Source organism: Gavialis gangeticus, unplaced genomic scaffold (assembly GCF_001723915.1).
Source record: "Gavialis gangeticus isolate Ggan-Ray unplaced genomic scaffold, GavGan_comp1, whole genome shotgun sequence".
NCBI classification, from domain to species: Eukaryota; Metazoa; Chordata; order Crocodylia; family Gavialidae; genus Gavialis; species Gavialis gangeticus.
The window spans coordinates 48,378,385-48,389,863 of record NW_017729026.1 but is presented as its reverse complement, the minus strand read 5'-3'; positions in this window follow the sequence as shown (position 1 = coordinate 48,389,863).

Here is an 11,479-nt window from a genome sequence, read left to right as displayed (position 1 = left end):
ATACAATTAGGAGCTGCATAACCAAGTACTAAATGACTGCACAGTAACCAGCATTACTGCATAGTAGTGCCACCGCACGGTTGCCTGGTGATACTTACTGTGCAGTAGCTCATTACTACTGCACAGTAGCGTCACATCATGGTTTGTGCCCTGTGAAGCTACTGAGCAGTAGTAATGAGCTACTGTGTAGTAAGCATCTCATGTAGATGCAGCCAAAGAGAATTAGTTTAAGTAACTTAAGTACAGTCTGTGGTCATGGTACCATTTACCTCCTATAAAATGCCTAGTGCCTAGGAGTTGGTTCTAGAGTAAGCATGTGTGTCATCTTGAACAAAGTGAGAGAGTTAAGGTTACACTGGTAATATGAACCTTTCCACTTTAAAACTAATCCTCCTTGTTGTGTGTGGTGCCAGATAGACTAACCTGCATAGACTGAATTAATTCAGGCTCAGGCTTTTTTGAATGTCTGTCACTAGCCCTTAAGGCAGCTACCCATGCAGAAACTTTACTGATGACCTTCTGAATGTGATATTTATAGGTGAGGGAATGGTCTCATATGACTCCTGGGTAGGTTGGGTATGCTCCTGGGGAAGGATGTTGTTGCCTACGCTGATCTTCAGTGTGCTCATGGCTTGGTGATTTTCCAAGTGGAAGAGTGAAAATACTGATTTATTGGTAGTCAACTTTAAGCACCATTTGTTGAGAGAGTCAGTGATGAGTTCCATGTCAGTACTCTGTGTCTTTTTTAGTTATGTTGTGTCTATTTCTGGGGCTACTGTGGCAACATTCTCAGTATACATGTATCGCTTATATGTTATATGTAGGAAATCTGATGTGTATATATTGAAAAGTATTGGTGCTAGCATTGACCCCTAGGGGACTCCATTCTTCATAGTTCATACTGTGCTTTTTTTGCTCTTGGTTGGTAGTGAGTTTGAATGATCTGCTGGAAACCAAGATCATGATGAAAGTACATAGCTTGTGGTCCAGTATCCTGAGGCATTTTTACACGTACTCTGGGAGGCAAGGGGGGGCACTTTAGCAAGCCACAGTAATTAAAAGCACCTGATTGTCATGTATATCAGCATCCCTAAACTTAAAAAATGGTGGCAAGGCACTTTGAACTAAATCTCATTCAGTGAGTTTTAGTTCAAAGCACCCCACCTCCATTTTTCAGCATGGGCAAGCTGATACACGTGATGCTAGAGTCCACTGGAACATGTTAATGTCCATGCTCCAGCAGTTGAAATGCTGGATTTCCAGCACATCGGTGCAGGCTCCTTGCACATGTACAGGATCCCATAGAGTGCAGTTTATATTTGAGGCCTTGATGCCATACAATATCATAGGCAGCTGTGAGGTCAATAAAGACCACACCTGTTTTCTGCCTCATTTCAAATCTATTTGCTATGTCAAATGTAAGTAATGTAACTTGGTCAATGGTACAACACTTTTTTTGAAAGCCAGATGGTTCTTTTGGGAGCTGGGGATCAATGATGTTCTTTCTCTATTCTATTTAGGATTATGCACTCCATGGCTGGATCCAGGCCTCTTTTGGTGTCAGTAACTGCACATGTTGCACATTAAACTGTGTGTGGCATGGCTAATTTGCAGTGGCAGGAAAAAAAATGCTACTGGGACTTCCTGATAGCAAAAAAACAAATAAACAAACAAACAAAAAACCCTCTAAAAAGTGACTCAAAATGCTTTGGGACCAAAGTGCGATGGAACAAAAGCGGGGATGGGGAAGCATGCTGCAGAACCCCCATGTTGAAGCACCCTGCAGCCCAGCCAGCTGGGAAGTGTTGGCTGGGGCACAGTGTGCCTTGAGATGGGGGCCCCATGTGTCTCACCTTGAGTGTGCTTTGAGGGGAGTGGTTGGCTGGGCCACAGTGTGCCTTGAGATAGTGTACCAATGGGGGGTCCATGTGTCTTATCCCCTGCACTGAGGCACATGGAGTCAAGGGAGCAGCCAATCCAGGGCCATCTGCTCTCCCATCTTATGGCACACTGCACCCAAGCCAAGTGGCAAGCAGCTTTCTGAGGCATGGGGTGCCTCAGTATGGGGGCTCCACAGTGCACAGGAACAGTGCTTACTGCTTCCTTGTCTCCACATGCTGCTTCCAAGCTGGCTGGGGCACAGAGTGCCTCAGTATGGGGGATGCCTGCCAACTAGCCCCCTGTTGAGGTACCCTGTCCTCCGGCCAGTCCTCCTCCCCCCTCCCCCGAAGCACATGGAGGAGCAGAACAATGTGTCCCACTGCAGATTGCAGGGGTATGCACTGTAGCACAAAGTAGCAGCAAAAATTTGTACTGCTACTATTAGTGTTGCTGCAAACGCGTGACACTGCTCATGTGGACATGGTCTATGAATTTATATGTAAGACAGGGTAGTGAGGTGGATCAGTAGCTCTTTGGATCCCCTGGTGGTTTATTTGATTTTAGGATAGCAATGATGTCATCTTTTCTCCAGGTTTCTGGAAGTCTGCTACTTTCTAGACATTTATACAAGCAATACTGTACAAAAGCAGCAAGTACAGTAACCCAAACAAGCAACACACAGAAATGATTAGACATCTGACTTGTGAACAACTTAAATTAGCCTACACCAACCTTAATATAACCACCTCCATCTCTGACAATGAGCTCGACACAGATATTAAAGCAATCAAGACTGGCCAGGCTGCTGGACCAGATAAAGTATTCTCAGAATTCGTTACTAAGCTTAGAACCACAATGAAAATATAGCTTCAGAAATTCATGCATAAACATCTAGAAACTAATCCTGATGATGTGTTGCATGCAAATCTCCCTCTGAACTCAGAAAGTTCTCAATAAATAGTGAAAAACTTTTGTCTGTTTAAAATTAAAAAGAATTTAAAAATGTAATATTAATATTGTGTTTTTGTTATGTTTCTAGTGATGAGTGCACACCTGATTGTACAAAGAGCCAGTAATCAAGTCAAAGTGAGCCTATCATGATTCACAATTATATTATCATCTACTCACTTTTGACTTCATCTAATAAACCACAGCAAGAAGAGTTACAGTAAATCTCAAATAATACCTGTAAAGGTACTAGAGATTTAGTGATATGAAGTCATCTTGATGCAAGTTGTATCTGACTTTACACATGTCAAAAGGTGAAAATACTCCTTAGATTCTGCCTGACTATCCATTTAAATTGAAGAGTAGTGGGGAAAGTGTGTGTGTTAGTGGTGACATCAATATAGGAAAGTATCTAATTTATATACAAAACCATACTGTAAGGCCTTATCCAAAATCCATTCAATAGGATTCAGTGAAGGTGATGCCTTTTTTCTGAATCAGTTTTGCATCAAGTCATCATAATTTATACCAATAACTTTGTAGTGGGTTTCTGTTCTATTTTGATATTGTTTTCCTTAGATATTGCTTCTTTTTCATGCAGTTCTGTTCTTTTACTGTAACCTGTCCTAAGCCTTTGTAGGGAAGAGCAACAGAGGTGATGTCATGGTGGGGATCTGTTATAGACCACCAGACCAGGAGGAAGTAGTGAATGAGGGTTTCTTCAAACAGCTACCAGTCCGATCACAGGCCCTGGTTCTCATGGAAGACTTCAATCACCCTGACATCTCTTGGGAGGAGAATACAGCAGTGCACAGGAGTTCCAGGAAGTTTTTTGGGGGTATTAGGGACAACTTCCTGGTGCAAGTGCTGGAGTGGTCAACTAGGGGCCATGCTCTTCTTGACCTGCTGCTCACAAACAGGGAAGAATTGGTGGGGAATATAATAGTGGATGGCAACTTGGGCAGAAGTGGCCATGAGATGATAGAGTTCAGGATCCTGATGAAAGGAAGGATGGAGAACAGCAGAGTAAGGACCCTGGATTTCAGAAATGCAGACTTTGACTCACTCAGGGAACTCTAGGCAGAATCCTCTGGGAAGCCACACTGAGTGGGAGAGGAATCCAGGAGAGCTGGCTGTACTTGAAAGAAGATTTACTGAGAGTTCAGAAACAAGCCATCCCAATGTGCAGGAAGACTATCAAGTATAGCAGAAGACCAGCTTGCCTTAGCAGGGAACTCTTCAGTAAATTAAGTAACAAAAAGGAAGCTTATAAGAAGTGGAAACTTGAACCAATAACTAGGGAAGAACATAAGAGCATTGCTTCACCATGCAGGAATGAAGTCAGGAAGGTCAAAGCACAATTGGAGTTGAAGCTAGCAAGGGATGTGAAGGGTAACGAGAAGGGTTTCAACAAGTATGTCAGTAGCAAGAGGAGGATCAGGGAAAGTGTGGGTCCTTTACTGGGGGAAATCAAACTTGTCCCCCAAGGCTCTGTCCTGGGACCGGTACTATTCAATATCTTCATTAGTGACTTGAACGAGGGAGTAGAAAGCACCCTGTCCAAGTTTGTTGATGACACCAAACTATGGGGGGAGGTACACAAAGTAGACGGCAGGGAGCAAATCCAGGCTGATTTGGACAGTCTGGGGAAATGGGCTGAACAGAATAGGATGCAGTTTAACAAGGATAAGTGTCATGTGTTGCACCTGGGGAGGAAGAATCACCAACACTCCTACAGCCTGGGAGGTACCACTCTAAGCAGCAAAAAAAAGTGAACATGAGTCAACAGTGTGATGAGGTAGTAAGTAAAGCTAACCACACCCTTTCTTGCATAAGTAGGTGCATCACAAACAGGTCTAGGGACATGATACTTTCCCTCTATGCGGCATTGGTTAGGTCACAGCTGGAGTACTGCATCCAGTTTTGGGTGCCATACTTCAGGTGGGAAGTGGATGGCCTGGAGAGGGTTCAAAGGAGGGCTACTTGTGTGGCTAAAGGCCTACAGAAAAAATCCTATGTGGACCAATTGGGAGGTCTGAACCTTTTCAGCCTCTGAAAGAGGAGACTGAGAGGTGATCCCGTGGCCACCTACAAACTCATGGAGGGGACACAAAAAATAAGGGATACAATGTTTACCAGGTCACCTCTTGGGGTAACTAGAAATAATGGCCACAAACTGGAAGAGAGTAAATTTAGATTGGATATCAGGAAAAAAATTCTTTACAGTGAGGGTTGCCAAAATTTGATGTAAGCTTCCAAGGGAGATGGTGGTGTCCCTTTCCTCGGAGGTGTTTAAAAGGAGATTGAACAGACACCTGACTGGGGCATCTGACCCCAGCACTCATTCCTGCCCAGGGCAGGGGGTTGGACTCGATGATCTAATAGGTCCCTTCCGATCCTAACATCTATCAAACTATTATTTTCTATTGAGCTAGATAGGTGTACTCTGGCTAATGGTCACTCAGCATAATTTACTCCCACCTCTCCCCAACAGATCAGGCAGTCAGGTAGGGTTTAGGCTCTTCCCTCATAGATTTGGATTTCAATAGACCTTAGGTAGGCATTAGGCACTAGTTGCCTGGCCTAAATTCCTTCTGTTCTTGTGCAGTTGCCCAGTTTTTTGCAGCTAGGGATTTAAATTTAAAATGGAGGTGTCTAGTGAATCTAAGTTCTGAAGAGGAGTCCACAGAGTGAGACCAGTTTGGATCATAATTTGTGATTTGGGGCTTGCATATAGAGTTTACCTGCCTACCTGGGAAAACTGCTCAAGAAGCATGCCCTTCCTATACTCACACCTTGCCAGGCTCTGCCTTTGTGACAGACCAAAAGCAGTGTTGGTGCATCTGTGCCAGACCACCGAGGGCTGTTTTATGACATGTATTTTCCTTTGTTAATACATTTGAGCATGGGAGTGGGAGCAAGTAGCTAGGACTTTTTTCTTCAGCCGTGGTCCCAGGCAGTTAAGCAGACACAAAAGATAAGCCCTTAAGCCTGTTTTATGTACCTGTAAGGTTAATTTTGATCTGGCCCTTAATGAGTATCTCATTGACATTTCTGAATTTAAGATTAATTTTTGTGCCTTCCAAAACTGAAGTGTATTCATTCTATTCAGATAAATTGAAATAGGTAGCAAAACTCAGGTGAAAAAGTGCTGGAATTCTAGTAAATTAATGTGATTTCCCCCCCCACTTCATTAAAGCTAACAAAAGCATACAGCCGATGTTCTTTTTTTTCTCTAATCTGTTACCAAGTGAGTTAGCTTAGCTTGTATAATGAAAGAGTATTGTTCAACAGAGAGTTTCAGAATTCTATTTTTTCTATCTGTAGTTACAGTTCAAATGGTTTCCATCTCTTTATCTCAGAAATATACACTCTGTCTGTTTATATGTTTCCATTTACCTTCCTTTTGTTTGCAAATTTACTTTCATCAGTTATAAGCAAAGACCTAAATCAGGCCTTTCTTATCCTTTTCATGGTTTATTTCTGTTTTCTTCATTATTGATGCACAAACAGTTTTTCAACCTTTTTGAGTCATTTTGAAACTTGTGAGCAACTACTGCAAGCAATATCTTCCTTGATCATACCAATTTGAGGTAGACTCATTCTCTGTGCAGATCTAAAGAGGAAAGTAAATTGGAATTTTTCAATTGGTGATTCAGCAACAGTGTTGCTACACCAGAGACATGATTTCAAAGATGGTCTTAGGATTTAGGAACCAAAGCACCAATCCCATTTAGATGACTTCTGGGAATTGACTACCAGATACAGCAGGACATTCTGTGAGACAATGGAAAAATAATAGAATATAAGGAAAGGCTGAAACTGCAAAGGTAACGTTTTTGTGTTAATAAAATCAGTGCCAAAGGTTGATGAAAGAAGAAAGTATTCTCATATTGCTGTAAAATAACTTGAAGAATATTATATGCTGGGGTGGCAAACTCACCCTCAGTCCCAGACTAGATCTGAACCCTGGGGATTGCTTTCAGGCCAGATCCACAGGGCCAGGAGCAGATGCAGCAGATCCAGTGGTCACGTCAGGGGACCCAGAGAAGCAGCAAGGGTCTGGTGGGGGTTTTGCCAGGAGATCTGGGCAAAGCAGTAGAAATAAATCTACAGTGTCAGGGATCCATTAGGAGCAGTGATACAGGGTCTGAATGTAGTGGCAGCGGCAGAGGTCTGACAGTGGTGGCAGAGCAAGTAAGGGTTATATCTGCATAATTCTTGCTTGTTCCCCTGCCACCAATGCCCATGGGGTACAGGGGCCCTGAATTCTGCTTCAGTACCCTCTCCCCAACTTCTGGTAGCCTGCCAGTTGGCTGAATTCAATGACTCCATGAGCCAAATCTGGCTCATAAGTCAGACGTTTGATTCCCCTGTTTTATAGTATCATACATGTTTTAGTAATAATTATGAATTACTTCATCTTTCATCATCATTCATATGTATTCTTCGTTACTTATAATTATACTGTGTTGTGAAATAAAGTTGAAATGACAATATAAAGTGGCTCATTGTTTTTTTTTTATGAACAATTTGTTCCTAGTGTTATTTGTTCCTGACAATTGGTTCATTGTATTCAGATATACAAACAGCAGTCTGTGACCTAAGGAGCAGGCAGTCTAAGCATGAGATGAAATATAACAAATGGATGCAATAGACAAGGGACAGTTGAAAAGAAAAAGTAACGGTTAAGTCATTCAGAAGTATTTTAGTTTTAAAATCATTAGTCTTTAAGGTGCCAACCTGCCCAGTCTTCAACTAACATAATTAACTACCTCTTTCTGTTAAATCAGTGTACTATATGTTAACAGCCTTCCAGCATGTCAGTTGTAACATACAACTTGGCATGTTTTTAACATGATCATAATGACTATCTTATGATGGTTGAGAGAATGAAGGAGCTTTATGGTGCAGAAATTTATGCAGACAATTCAAGCAAATTGTAAAATGTTATTTTTCCTATACAATATACATTTGGCCACTTTGTTTGTAGGCATTATAATATAGTTTTTAATTGCATGGCTATAGTCAAATATTCCTGTGATGCCTGTGGTTGCTTAGGAAGGTGTCTGGAACTGCTTTAGGTCAGGATACCTATAGGGATCATGAACTGCCTAAGATGCATCTTCCATGAAAAGCTGTAGTAACACAACCCAATAAAAAAGTGGCAGTTTTTAAAGCCAAATACCCAGTGGTTTAAACCAAAAATAACTAGTTTTCAACTGAATTGTTTTGGGTTTTGCTTCTCCTCACATTTTAGGTGGAAATTAGGTGTAATATAAATTAAATAAATATAAATCATGTATGTTAAGACATTATCTTTATTGCATATGATACATAAGATACATACGATATTTGGTTTTTTTCTCATGTTCTATAAAACTTTGTTTTTGCTATTGATTCCTGGTGCATTTTCTGTTGTATTTCTTTAAGTTGTGTTGAAGAATGATATTTTCTCAGTACTAAAAACATCTGAAAAGCTAATATCCAACTATAACTTTTTTGCCAATTGGATACGTGTAGGCTGAGGATAACTTTGGATTATCTGCAAACACTTTAGAAACCTGAGTAGTGTAATTTGCTGCCTACACATCTGCAAAGTACTACAATGTTGGAAAACTCCTATAACATAAGGTATGCCTGGCTTTGTGATGTGCTCTTTTTAACAATCCTTTCAAGATTAGATTTAAAGAACCCTTTAATATATGGTACCTAAAGACATAAAAACATAATCCCCAAAATGATTTATCTTCAGTATAAATGACAAATATAAGTATCTCAATAAATCAAATATTAACTACTGTTCCTTGTGAATAAAATTCCTTCATAGAAAGACCAATAAATGTTATTCCACATGCATAGCATCATTACAAACACAGCTTGCTCATTTCCTTCTCTTGTGCCTTTTATGTCTTCAAATCTCAGTCACCACTATGGATTCTATAGCTTATACATTTCTGAGTGCACTGAAAACAAAAACGGTAGACTTCAATTTTATATCAGGCTTTTCAGAGGCAACAAATGTTGAAGTGTTTTTCAATAATGAGAAAAGTTCAAATAATTATTTATAGTGAGCAGTTTGTTCGCTCTGTTTGTTTCTTTTGCTGTCCATGAATGATCTGCAAACAGATTGCAATTTCCACGTTTGCTCATCATTTGAAATTGTTCAATAAAAGTTTTACAAGAGAATATCAAGCCAAAGGACTGCTCATGAACAGCTATAGCTATTGCTTCAAATAATCAATATGTGCAATTCGGAATGTGAGCTGTTTTAATTGGACACACAAGTCACCTGGCAAATCTTTGTTCCCTGGTTGGATCAGAAATTCCTTTAGAAAGTGGTTCTCAGTTATGTATTTAGATTTTCTGCAGTGTGCATTTAAACTCTGTTGCTTTGCTAGCCGTTCAAATCAGTAAGCTCTTTCATAAGAACAGGCATGAGAAACAGAAAGAAAAGGAGGGTCAAGGCAGTTGAAGTATATTTCATTACAGATGGGAATAGATAGGAATGTTTGTCAGGAGAATTGCTGGGCTGCAATACTGAGGTGAGCAATGGTGGCAACATATCAGCACTAAAGGAGAATTTAGAAAACCTTGATTCTTTTCCTCATATATTGCATTAGCCTGCTAAATAACCTCAAATAAGTCACTTCCTGTCGTTCTTTCCAAGTCTGTAATGTTACTCACCTCCCTGTAGAGTGCTGTGAAATCTATGGATGAAAAGTTCTTTATCGAGCTAAGTAGTATTCTTTATTCAATGACTGCATAAGCAGAACTGATTGACCTTGTTATTCAGAAACACCTTATAGAACATATAGAGTCTGAATTACTCGATTCTAATTTATCAAAAAGGAACAGTAGCCATTGCTAGCGCCTATTATTTATTGTGATTTTAATTTCTTTGGCTCTTTAATAGCTGCTTGGACAGCCATTAGTGACAGACCAAAAGGGCCCAAGATTAGTGCTTATAAAAAGGAAAGAACCTTTAGAATCACAGCACTACCTTGTGTGATAGACTGCACAGCAAATGAGGGAATAAGAAATGCTTGGGCATTTATACATGTGCTGGGGGCTGTGGGGGGTGCTTTAATTAGAACAACTCCAAGACCAACTTGTGTATCAGTGTCACCACACTGAAAAATGGTGGCAGGGGTGATTTAACTAAAGCTCACTGAACAAGCATTAGTAAAAGTGCTCCAGTGCCATTTTTAAGAGCAGGGACACTGCTACATGAGATGCTGGAGTCTGCTGGAGCGCAGTAATTTACATGCTCCAGCAGACCCATTTAATTGAGTCTGCTTTGACCTGCTGTAATTACAGTGCAGTGGAGCAGCCTCACTTCTCATGTATAGGCGCTCATTGGTTCTAGTAATATTTGGGGGCAAGTACAGTGTTCCAGCAGTTGCAATAAGAGACTTGAAGATAGGATACCTTAGTTATTGTTATTATTATTTATTACCTTAGTGTGATCCACTGAATGTAGTGAAACTGGAGAGGATTCTGGGGTGAGCAGGGAAGAAGGTGTTAAAATGCAAGCCCCACAAGGAAAGGTTGAAGGACGTAAGATATGTTTAGTTTAGAGAAAAGCTAATTAAGAAGGTGATGGGTATGGGTAAGAAACATGATAATAATTTTCAAATATTTTAAAAACTAATCTAAAGAAGATGAAGATATATTAGTCTTCCTTGCCAAAGATCAGAAATTAGGCAATGGTTTAATCTACAGTATGGTAGTTTACGTTAAATATCAAGGAAACAATTCCTAACTGTAACAATAAAATAATGAAATTCATTGCCTAATAGGTTTATAGAATTTCCTTCACTAGAGGTGAAGAGACCCCCAGATCCATCATCCTCTGCCCAGCTTCCTGTTGGTGCTGCAGGTGCACAGTCCTGGCACCATGGCCACCATCAGATGGGCCTGCATGGGACAGTCTGTGATTCAGTGTGCCAAGTAGCTGTCCTACCCACCCACCCACTGCAATGAGCTTCTGCAGTTGAGGGAAGCTACCCTGGGCTCAGCCCCTTCCACAGCCAGCATGGACTCACCTCCTAAGCACCACAGCACCAACAGGAAGCTGGGTGGGGAAAGATGGATGTGGGGTAAGGGGCGGAGGTGTCTGCATGTTTCATGGCCCATCCCAGCCCCTGTTTCATAGATTCATAGATTAAGGGTCGGAAGGGACCTAGTAGATCTTCTAGCCCGACCCCCCGCCAGGGCGGGAGAACAACAAAAAACCCCAAAAAGAGAAACGGGACTCAAACGAGTCCAGCCAGGTAGGCATCCAGACTCTTCCCTGTTGTGGAAGAGCAGAGCAGTGTGGGGCATGGCTTTCTCTCCTTAGGCTCCTGATGGTGGCCAGTGGGCCAAATAGGATCAATTGGTAGGCCAGGTACGGCCTGCAGGCCGTATTTTGTCCACCCCTGGTTTAGGATTAGCAATTCTTAAATCTTTGCAAGAGCTAAGATGTGAAGTAGATGAGTCTGGATGTCCTCTTAAGAGTTATGATTAAAAAAATAGAGAGGAAAACCAAAGAAAATATAATATGATTTTTTTTAATGTAGAATTTTTTAAACAGCATTGTTAGCATTTGCATTTTTTCCCAGATGAAAACGTGTGGATTATTCATCCTGACTATTTAGCTACAGTT